Genomic DNA, 12,785 nt, shown 5'->3' on the forward strand with positions numbered 1-12,785 from the left:
GGGTCCCCCCAGGTTCACAACAGACCCTTGTCCGAGCACGCTACCCGGCCGGCCAGGAAAGGGGGGGGCGAGCGAGCGCCCCCCCCTTCCTGAGCCGTACCAAGCCACGTGCCCTCAACATGAATGAATGAATGAATGAAATACTTATATAGCGCACAATGCGAACTGAATCGCCTCTAGGCGCTGTGGCGAGCTTTGATCATCTGCTAAAAGAGGAAGGTCTTGAGTTTTTTCCTAAAAGCCAGGTGATTTTCTTCCAGGCGGATGTTGATTGGTAGAGCATTCCATAGCAGAGGCCCTTGGACAGCGAATCTCCGATCACCCTTGGATTTATACCGGGCTTTGGGCATGAGGAGGAGGTTTTTGTTGGCTGATCGAAGACTGCGGTTTGGTGTGTAATGATTTATTTTCTCCATTAGGTATTGCGGAGCTTCTCTATGCACGCATTTGTGGGTGAGGCAAAGGGTCTTGAACGTGATCCGATTTTTTACGGTTAGCCAATGTAAGCTCCTCAGTGAAGGAGAAATGGATTCCCAGGGTTTTTTTCCTGTTATCAGCCTTGCCGCCGTGTTTTGGATCAGTTGTAATCGCGCAAGTTGATATTGTGGTAATCCTATGTAAAGCGAGTTTGCGTAGTCCAGTCCTGAATTAATGATTGTTCCAACTACCACTGCTTTGTCATTCTTTGGGATAAAAGGGATGAGTCTGCGAAGCATGCGCAGTAGATGGTGAGATCGACTGACTACAGATCCTATTTGCGCATCCGTTGACATTTGTGCGTCTAAAATAACCCCAAGACTCTTCGCTGTGGTCTTTGGGGAGATAGTCTGCCCAAAGACGGTTGGTGGAGACCAGGAGGTTTTGGTTGCGGGCTTATGATTTGGGTGTAAGATAAGAAGCTCTGTCTTTGAGGGGGGGTGCCTTGGGGGGCCGCGCTGCCCCCCCACCCCAAAGCACCCTGTCCCCATGTTGATGAGGACAAGGTCCTCTTCCCGACAACCCTGGCCGTTGGTTGTCGGGGTCTGCAGGCAGGTGACTTATCGGAATCAGGGAGCCCCCTTTAATAAGGGGGCCCCCGGATACCAGCCCCCCACCCTATGTGAATGAGTATGGGGTACATTGTACCCCTACCCATTCACCTGTAAAATAAAAGTACAAAAAAAAACACAACACACAAGATAAAATAGTTTCTTGCACAGCTCCGGGGGTCTTCCGTCTTCGGGGGTCTTCTCGCCGGACTCCTCCGCTATCTTCTTGTAGCTCTTTTGCTAGCGGAGGAGCCCGGCTTTCTTCCTTGCCGCCGGCCTCTTCTTCCGACTTCGGGGGTCTTGTCCCCCTCTTCGGTTCTTCTGCCGGGCCACCGCGCCTTCTTCTAGCTCTTTTACAGGCGGTGGCCCAGTCTTCTGTCGCCGCTGTCGCCGCCGCCTTCTGTTCTTCTGTTCTCTTCTTCTTCTTCTTCTTCAGATGTTGCCTCGTCGAGTCCTCCGCTCACAATGACGGGGACTGGGCACGCAGCGAATTATATAGGGACATCGCCGGATGATGTCCCCGCCTATTATGATGTCACAGTCCCAGCATCCTCTGGTATTTCCGTTTTCGTTTTGACAAATGATAACGAAAGCACAGAATCTGAAAACGACGTAAATAATGCTTTATTTTCATTTTCGTTGTTACAACAGTTCGATATAGAATAGAGATTTGACGTGACTCTGACAATAACAATCTGTGTCTATTGAACCTGTGGTCACCTAACCATAACTCTATTAGTCCAAGATTATATCGAGAAAAGATTCGACAGAGAGAAAAGATTCTGGAATTGGGTGGGGGAAATAAAATAAAAATAATGATGATGATGAATGTTATTGGTTGATTATAACCAAAGAGGAGCAGTAAAATAGCTAGAACTAAGTACACATGTACAGCCAACTTACTTTCACTTACGATTGCTAGCAGAGAGAGACACACACACTGACTCATTTCAGAAGACAGTCAATCTTAGCTGGTCCGTTTGAATTGTCACTTGTCAGAGAACCCAAATTATTATTAAGCATAAGCACAGCAGCAGAACAATAGTGAAGCAAGCTACAGTTCAACTTAGCTTTTTCGTAATAATCTGCTGCTATTGTGTGAGAACCTTATAGTGATACTAGTGTTGCTGCTAGTGTTGTTGTGATAGCCTCAGAGGCTGCCTGTGTTGTGGGGGAGATTTATTATTATAGAGTCTTGTTACCTGTCTGATCAGTGATCCCTATCACCAGTCCACCAGTTTCAGTTTGAACGAGTATATAATATATATACAGAAACAATTGTAGATGGCCCACGAACGTCCTCCAATGCCTCCATGTCGCTCTCACAATGGGTTGCCGCCATATTCGTTATTATCAGTCACTCTATCTGACACCTGACACTGTGAGACTTAGGCCGCGTACACAGGGGCGGATTGTCTGCCCAACTTAGTCCGCTGAACCGTGTTTCAGCGGACAATCCGCTCGTGTGTGGGCTTCAGCGGACTTTTTCAGCGGACAGTCTGACGGACTTTGTCTTTCGGAATTTCCGTAATTTTGTCCGCTGAAACTTGGTTTTGTCCGTCCAAACTTGGTTTCAGCGGACAGTCCGCTCGTGTGTAGGCAAGTTGGACGGACTAAGTATGGCGCATGCTCAGAAAGGATTTACACGGCCGAAGGTTGCATTGCAGTGTATTGGACGTCATTTTTCTAGTCCCGTCGTACGTGCTGTACACGTCATCGCGCAAGTTTTCAGCGGACTGTCTGTTCATCGTGTGTGGTCAAGTCCGTTCATTCAAAATTTGGACGGACTGTCTGTCGGATTGTCTGACGAACTTAGTTGGGCAGACAATCCGCCCGTGTGTACGCGGCCTTAGACCATTCATTCAACATGAACAATGGAGATTCGACAAAGCAACGAAAAACACACACATTTATAATAATATTTGACGGAGCAACGAAACTGTATGACGCTGCAATCGTACATTTCTGGAATCAAACGCTCTGCCTATAGGCTATATAGAGTTTAGCAGCTCCGTCTAATCTTCTTTATACATTCGACAGGCACCATAAGCCTTCAAAGACAGATTCGGCCGTAATTCATGTGGATTTTTGGACGAATGCAATTTTTGAACGAAAAACAAAATAAATAAAAACGAATTTTGGGAGTAACTAAATAAATGTATTTTTCGGACAAAAACGAAATTCCGAAACAAAATATTTCACTCTGCACATGTCTATTGATTATTAAAGGTAAACTAGTTTTTGGTAAGTATGAAGAGCAACAATTTAAAAATAAATTGATTTAAGGGCCAAGATGTTTGTTCTTTTTCCATCAAGAAGGATCCATCCCTCCCACCTTTTCCCTCCCCCTCCCTCTTCTCCATTCCTCCCCCTCCCTTTTTAATCCTCCCCAACCCCCTCCCCATCCACTTTTCCCTCCTTTCAAACCCTTTTTTTCATTTTATCCTTTTGTTGCTGTGTTGTTATATATATATGGTTTATACTGTTTGATGTATTACATTCATACTTTTTATGATTGTTTCTCTATAACATCCATTTTATAGATTTATGCTCCTGAAGAAGTGGTCCTATGATTGCAAAACTGTTGAGGACTGTATAAATCTGTGAATATACTCTTTAACCAGTCATCAAGCCTGGAAGTCTATAAGTATCATATTGCTGTATGGATCTTCCCATTGTGCTTATAATCTATGTTGTGATTAATATTTTTATGTAATAAATACATTTTATAATAAATCTCCCCATTCCTCGCCTTTGTTTCTATGCACATTTACCTGCAACTTATAAAGACTGGCACAGATAGATTTTACAAAAATGTCTCTTATGCCGCGTACACACGATCAAACAATCGGGTTGAAAAGTCCGGCAAACTCAAGTCCACCGGACAATCCCCCCCCGTGTGTAGCCTCCAGCATACTTTTTTTACCCGAAATTACGGCGGACTTAGAAAGTAGTTTTGCACTCCAATCTTCCCGCCAGACTTGCATTTCGGTGGACAATCCGGCCGTGCGTATGCCAGTCCGCCATACTTTTAAAATGAACGGACTTTTCCCGAAGGAAAAGGAGACGTCGCTGGCCCCGCCACCTGGTATGGACTTAAAGGGGAACCCCAACACCGAAAAAATTGGCGTGGGGGTCCCCCGGGTCAACATCAGACCCTTGTCCGAGTACGCTACCTGGCCGGCCAGGAAAGGGGGGGACGAGCGAGCACCCCCCCCACCCCAAAGAACCTTGTCCCCATGTTGATGAGGACAAGGGCCTTTTCCCCGACAACCCTGGCCGTTGGTTGTCAGGGTCTGCGGGTGGGGGGGCTTATCGGAATCCGGGAGCCCCCTTTAATAAGGGGGCCCCCGGATACCGGCCCCCCACCCTATGTGAATGAGTATGGGGTACAATGTACCCCTACCCATTCACCTGTAAAATAAAGTACCGGGGTCTTCCATCTTCAGGGGTCTTCTCGCCGGACTCCTCAGCTATCTTCTTCTAGCTCTTTTGCAAGCTGAGGAGCCCGGCTTTCTTCCTCGCCGCAGCCCTCTTCTTCCGACTTCGGGGGTCTTGCCCCCCCTCTTCGGTTCTTCTGCCGGGCCACCGCGCCTTCTTCTAGCTCTTTTACAGTCGGTGGCCCGGCCAGGGCAGCTCATCAACATGGGGACAAGGTGCTTTGGGGTGGGGGGGGCCTCGCGGCCCCCCCTTTCCCAAGGCACCCCCTCATGTTAAGGGCACACGGCCTGGTACGGCTCAGGAGGGGGGGCCGTTCGCTCGTCCCCCCCCTTTCCTGGCTGGCCGGGTAGCGTGCTCGGGCAAGGGTCTGATGTGGACCAGGGGGGACCCCCCACGCCGATTTTTTTCGGGGTTGGGGTTCCCCTTTAAGTCCATACCAGGTGGTGGGGCCAGCGACGTATCCTTCGCTGGCCCCGCCTACCTGGAGACGCGCTCAAAATGAGCGGACTTTCCTCCGTGGGCGAGTCCGTTCATTTCAAAAGTACGGCGGATAGTACAGCGGACTTAGTACGCCGTATTAGTTTGCTGAAAAAGTGCCGTGTGTGGGCAAGTAGCCCATTCGGAAAGTCCGGCAGACAGTTCGGTGGGAAGTCCGTCGGACTAAGTCCGCCGGATAGTCGGCTACGTGTGTACGCGGCATTAGGCATTCTAAAAGTGGCATAGTGCGTACCAAATTTATGTACCTGTCTAAATCTTCTACTTGAATTTTGCGCATTGCTTTTACAACCGTCGCAGGCACCTCTGAAGGGAACTGGTGGTGTATGCAATTGGGGAAAATTTCTCAAGGAAGCATCTTCAATGGCGACATATGAGACATAATTTGTGAAATTAACATTTAATTATATAGCTATGCATCACCTAATATCTTGCTGACATATGATTGTGTTATCTATGAGTGTTCCTTCTAACCTCCATCATTTTCTTTTTAATATAAGAACATAAATATTTATGAGCCTGCTTTTAATATGTGTCACATAAAAATGTATTACTGATGTTTATATAGCATCAACAATTTACAAAGCACTTTCCATATATATATTATACATTTACATCAGTCCCTGCCCTCAATACACATACTATTGCCAAATTAGACAGGAGCCAACTAAACTACCGGCATGTCTTTGGTGTTTGGGAGAAAACCTACACACGCACAATGAGACTATAAAATCTCCAAGCAGATAGCATTATGGTTAGGATTCAAACCAACGACCCTAGTATGGCTAGGTAGAAGTGCTAACCACTACGCTACTGTAATACTTTGAGGAAGATACTGCTATAGTAATGGAATATAGGCACCCACTGCAATATACTTTGGGTAAAATGCAATAAAACTGCTGCACCACTTTTCTGGAATTACTTGCCCTATTTTTCTTTTTTATAAATCTATTTAAATCTATTTAATCTAATTTTATCTATTCAATTTTTTATATATATAAATATACAGCATATACATTCAGACTCTATCCTTATTGGGCTCTCGCAGGAGCAGCCGTATATCTCTTTATTCTGTCAATATTTACATTTGAAAAAGAGTCTCATTCTTCCCCATTAAAAACCCATGTCATGGTGTGGTTTGTGTACCCCTTTACTTTCTTACTCTACATCCAGGGCTGGACTTACCATTGAGCTTGACTGGGCTCAAGCCCATGGGCCCTGCCCAGAATGCGATGATAGCCAGGCAAGACCAAAATATATAAATCTCCTGGCGTATGCCCGCATCTTCAGCCGGTCTAGGAGTTCGATGAACTTATATTATAGAAACGATATGGGGTGTAATACGCTCAATGTGTTATCTTAAATTGTATATCTCTGTATCGAAGAGAGACCAGTATCTGAAAATGAAATTCCCATATGTCTTCCCAGTTCTCTTCCTCTAATTCCAGAATATCTCTCAACCAACATGATCAAAGCTTACTCATATCTGACAGTGATGTGGCCACTAAATGGGTGTATAAAGCTGAAGTGGGTTTCTCTTCTAATCCCCTTCTAGCTACCTGCTCCAGTCCAGACTCTACCAGTTGCGTAAGGCCTTGAGGGAATTGGGCAGAGAGGGCATGAGAAAGTTGCATACAGTGCCTTGAAAAAGTATTCATACCCCTTTAAATGTTCCACATTTTGTTATGTTACAACCAAAAGCATAAATGTAGTTTATTGAGATTTTATGTGATAGACCAACACAAAGTGGCATATAATTATGAAGTGGAAGGAAAATGATAAATGGTTTTCAAAATGTTTTACAAATAAATATCTGAAAAGTGTGCCATGCATTTATATTTAGCCTCCTGTGTCAATATTTTGTAGTACCACCTTTTCGCTGCAATTTTAGCTGCAAGTCTTTTTGGGGATGTCTCTACCAGCTTTGCATATCTAGAGAGTGACAATTTTGTTCATTCTTCTTTGAAAAATAGCTCAAGTTCTGTCAGATTGGATGGAGAGTGTCTGTGAACAGCAATTTTTAAGTCTTGTCACAGATTCTCAATCGGATTTAGGTCTGGATTTTGACTGGGCCATTGTAACACATGAATATGCTTTGATTTAAATCATTCCATTGTAGCTCTGGCTGTATATTTAGGGTCGTTGTAATGCTAGAAGGTGAGCCTCCACCCTGTCTCAAGTGTTTTGCAGATTCTAACAGGTTTTTTTCTAAGATATCCCTGTATTTGGCTCCATCCATCTTTCCATCAACTCTGCTGAAGAAAAGCATCCCCGCAACATGATGCTGCCACCACCATATTTCTCAATGGGGATGGTGTGTTTGGGACGATGTGCAGTGTTAGTTTTCCGCCAAATATAGCCTTTTGTTTCTAGGCCAGAATGTTACATTTTGGTCTCCTCTGACCAGAACACCTTCTTCCACGTGTTTGCTGTGTCACATGGCTTCTCAAAAACTGCAAATTGGACTTCTTATGGCTTTCTTTCAACAATGGCTATCTTCTTGCCACTCTTCCATAAAAAACAGATTTGTGGAGAGCACGACTAATAGTTGTCCTGTGGATAGATTCTCTCACCTGAGCTGTGGATCTCTGCAGCTCCTCCAGACTTCCTATAGGCCCCTTGGCCGCTTCTCTGTTTAATGCTCTTCTTGCCCGGCTTGTCAATTTATGTGGATAGCCATGTATTGGTAGATTTTCAGTTATGCCATACTCTTTTTCCATTTTTGGATGATGGATTGAACAGTGCTTCATGAGATGTTCAAAGCTTGAAATATTTCTTTAGGCCCTAACCCCATATTAAACTTCTCCACAAATTTATCCCTGACCTGTCGGGTGTGTTTCCTGGCCTTCATGATTCTGTTTGTTCACTAAGGTTCTCAAGCAAACCTCTGAGGGATTCACAGAACAGCTGTATTCATACTAAGATTAAATTACACACAGGTGGACTCTATTTACTAATTATGTGACTTCTGAAGGCAATTGGTTCCACTAGATTTTAGTTAACGGTATCAGAGTAAAGGGGGCTGAATACAAATGCATGCCATGCCTTTCAGATATTTATTTATCAAAAAAATAGAAAATGGGTGGGCGTGGCCAACCGCCGAGCAAGATGGACACTTGAATCCCCAGCTCCAGCTCCATCCGGACTGATCACTAGCACCACCGCCATTCAGGATCACATCAGAAGCACAGAAGCACACAGAGACCTCCCTAGAAACCTCCGACATGTCTCAGCTAAGCCACAAGCAGAAAGAATACAGGCCACCAAAGAAACTCACCGAATTCTTCACACAGCTGCCTGACGCCGAATTCCAAGATGGCTCCTGTGGCCCTGTACTCGGAACGACCGCATCTTACACTGATCTCCCTGATGCCGACGGATCAGAAATATCCCCCACACAACAATCCTCGGATTCCACAGTACAATTCTACCCGAGATCAGCTGGCAACAGTCCCTCAAAATCGAGGATGTGACTGGATTCCACTGGCGCCAACACAGAGGTGAGCCCTGTATCTCCCCTCACACCATTACAATCTGCAGCCATATCGGCCTTCCCCACATCCAATCAACCTGTGTTAAACACAACGCTGAAAGAGATGCTTGTTACACTACAGCCAAGGATGCTTCATACCATGTGGCGACTTTAACATGGTATCAGACATCCATTTAGACACTTCGTCTTACAAATCCAGGAAAACCTCACCTATGGGCTCATTCGTGAGGAAGAACGACCTATATGACGTGTGGAGATGCCACCACACCACCGAACTAGACTTTACCTTCTTTTCCCACAGACATAATTCATACACCCGGATAGACTATTTCCTTGTGGACAAATGGCCCCAGATATCAAACTCCTCTATAGGAACAATTACTTGGTCCGACCATGCAGCAGTACCAATCGATGTTGCAGAAGGACCACACCATACACGGACCACATACTTCTTGCAACTAGACTTCTCATCGCTAGATGCTGGAAAACGCCAAAGGTCCCATCCTTAACAGATGTGATCACTCTGGTTCATTCACATTACACTTATAAGAACATACATTCAAGAAACAATATGCAGGCAAAAGTCCAAACTCTTTGGCACCCTTGGAAATTCTGGTACACACAAAAAATCTAACAACTGAACGTCCATAGATGTAATGTAACTCCACCGTCAACTTACCCACCATATATACTCTCACCCCCCCCCCCCCCCAACACTTCTGTACCCTATATTCCAGTTTACCTTATCTCCTCAATAGCATTATATTGACTACAAACATTCTAAGTACACATGTTCTCTAGTAACAAATGCTTACGTTATTGCTATACTTATAAAGTATTAGCTTCTGTTTCAAAACTCATGTTATCCTGTTAACTACCATGTATTCGACTTTGTACTTATTCAGCCTATATTGGTTTGGCAAACCTCATTATTGTACATTGTAATTTCTCAATAAAAATCGACTTTGAAAAAAAAAAAAAAAATTTAAAACCATTTATAATTTTCTTTCCACTTCACAATTATGTGCGACTTGCGTTGGTCTAGCACATAAAATCCCAATAAAATACATTTACATTTTTGGTCGTAACATGACAAAATGTAGAACATTTCAAGGGGTTTGAATTGTTTTTCTAGGCACTGTATATGTTTCTTCCATGGCTTCTAGGCATATACCCAATTAGAATTTTTAGTTCTGCCCACAAATCTCTGTATTTATAATCCCCAATCCTCATCACATTATTTTGTGTATTATGTAAACTCCCGCTCCAATGCATGTGATGGGGAGGGGGATTCTTCTATCATCCTGAGAATTCAGGAACATTGTGGCTCACTGTGGATCACAATGATTACTAAATATATCTAGGCACTGGGTCCACAGTGCCCATATAAATTACACTCTTTAACCAGTTCCCGACCGGTGCACGCCGATGTATGTCGGCAGAATGGCACGGGCAGGCATATTGGCGTACAGGTACGTCCAATCTTCAATGCCGCCCTGCCATTGCGAGCGTGCCGCCGTGAGTCCGGTCGGTCCCGCGGACTCGATCGCCGCGGGCATACCCGCAATCGTCTCACGGGGCGGCTGAATGGAGGAAATGCTGTGTAAACAGCATTTCCCCATTCTCCCTAGCAACTAGTGACGCTGATCTCTGCTCCATGTGATTGGAGCAGAGATCAGTGTTCACTAAATGAAAGCCCAGCCCCCACACAGTTAGTAACACACCCCTAGGAACACTTAACCCCTACACTGCCACCCACTGGTTACCCCTTCACTGCCAGTGTCATTTACACAGGAATCACTGCATTTGTATAGCAGTGATTACTGTATAAATGACAATGGTCCCAAAAATGTGTCGCCGCCATTACTAGTAAAAAAAAAATAATAAAAAATTATTATTAAAAATGCCATAAAACTATCCCTATTTTGTAAACGCTATAACTTTTTCGCAAACCAATCAATAATCGCTTATTGCGATTTTTTTTTACCAAAAATATGTAGAAGAATATGCATCGGCCTAAACTGAGGGAAAAAAATGTTTTTTTATATATTTTTGGGGGATATTTATTATGACAAAAAGTAAAAAATAATGCGTTTTTTTCAAAATTGACGCACTATTTTTGTTTATAGCGCAAAAAATAAAAACCGCAGGGGTGATCAAATACCACCAAAAGAAATCTCTATTTGTGGGAAAAAAAGGACATCAATTTTGTTTGGGAGCCACGGCGCACAACCGCGCATTTGTCAGTTTCAGCGACACAGTGCCGAATCGCAAAAAGTGGTCTGGTCTTTGACCAGCAAAATGGTCCAGTCTGTAGGTGATTAAGTTGGCCATAGAGGGAACGAATCTCGGCTGGTTCAGCTGGGACCGACCAAGATTCAATCCATATATGGGCAGGCTGTTTGTACTGATGTCAGTCCATGGATTGATCTTAGTACAGCTAGCCTGTTTTTTTTTTTTTTTTTTTGTATGAAATCACTATTGGTGACTATAGCTGCTGCAGTGATCAATGTATTCGATCGTCAGGGAAGGCTCCCTGCTGGCATAATACAGTAGCTCCATGGGAGGGGTTTCCCCTTCAACAACGACTGTGTTGATGGGGAATCAACAGTTTTCTTTCCTTTCCCTGTTTTGAAAGGAAAGAAAATAATATTATTTATGGCCTGCCTTATTCTAACCTATACCATTTTGATATGTCCTCCATAATATCTAACTCAGTGATGGGGAACCTTGGCACCCCAGATGTTTTGGAACTACATTTCCCATGATGCTCATACACTCTGCAGTGTAGTTGAGCATCATGGTAAATGTAGTTCCAAAACATCTGGGGTGCCATGGTTCACCATCACCAATCTAGCTATACACCCAAGCAGAACTTTTGTTCTGCCTATGAATATCTTTATTTTTGGCCCCACTCATTATCATGTTGTTTTTTTGTACTGTGCAACCCCCCTCTCTTGCTCTAATGCACAAGTGAAGTAGGCTTCAGTAAGGCACAGAGAGGGGCAAGGTCTGAACCAGTGCAGGGCTGGACTGGAACAAAAATGTGGCCCTGGACTTCATCCAGACCGGCCCACTTAAATTTTTCAAACAAGCACAAAAACAGTACATAAACTATACGCATAACATAAGGAGTCCTCACTAACCTCTTATTATTTCACTTATTCTCTTCTGTATTTTTCCTCATCCTTCACACATCACTGCGTAAAGTTGAGGGTGAGATGTGCAGCCATTACTTGGCAGGCTGTCACTGAAACCGGCCCACTGAGCCATCGGCCCACCGGGAAACTCCCTGTAGTCCCGATGGCCAGTAGATGCCTGAACCAGTGTGTGAAACTAACTGCATTTTCACAGGGTTCTAAACACATTGGTCTAATGGCTTCCCAAATAATTTTCATTGAAGGCATGCCGTTAATGATAACTTTCACAGTTGCTTGTGCTTTTAACCAATATGTCAAGCCATCACATGGCTTATGTTATAACTGAACAAATTTGCAGTGCCATGGCAACTGAAGCTCAAACTTTATCCTCCAATGCAGCGTTTTTCAACCTTTTTAATAAAGAGGAACTTTTGAAATAATTTAATGTCTTGGGGAACCTATTCTAAATGATTACATCTGTAGCTCATGACATATTTGCATAGTTGGTAAGTAGTAATTAAATATAATAATGTACAGTATCTCACAAAAGTAAATGTACCCCTCACATTTTTGTAAATATTTTATTATATCTGTGACAACACTGAAGAAATGACACTTTGCTGCAATGTAAAGTAGTGAGTGTACAGCTTGTATAACAGTGTAAATTTGCTGTCCCCTCAAACTAACTCAACACACAGCCATTAACTACTTAAGCCCTGGACCATTTGGCTGGCCAAAGACCAGAGCACTTTTTGCGATTCGGGCACTGCGTCGCTTTAACTGACAATTGCGCAGTCGTGCGACGTGGCTCCCAAACAAAGTTGACGTCCTTTTTTCCCCACAAATAGAGCTCTCTTTTGGTGGTATTTTATCACCTCTGCGGTTTTTATTTTTTGTGCTATAAACAAAAAAAGAGCGACAATTTTAAAAAAGCACGTTATTTTTTTACTTTTTGCTATAATAAATATTCCCCAAAAATCTATAAAAAAAAATAAAAAAATCCCTCAGTTTAGGCCCATACGTATTCTTCTACATATTTTTGGTAATAAGCGTTTATTGATTGGTTTGCAGAAAAGTTATAACATCTACAAAATAGGGGATAGCTTTATGGCATTTTTATTATCATTTTTTTTATTAGTAATGGCGGCGATCAGCGATTTTTACCATGACTGCGACATTATGGCAGAC

This window comes from Lithobates pipiens, unplaced genomic scaffold (genome assembly GCF_037356315.1).
Source record: "Lithobates pipiens isolate NorthernLeopardFrog02 unplaced genomic scaffold, aLitPip1_a1.2 Scaffold_28, whole genome shotgun sequence".
Taxonomy (NCBI): domain Eukaryota; kingdom Metazoa; phylum Chordata; class Amphibia; order Anura; family Ranidae; genus Lithobates; species Lithobates pipiens.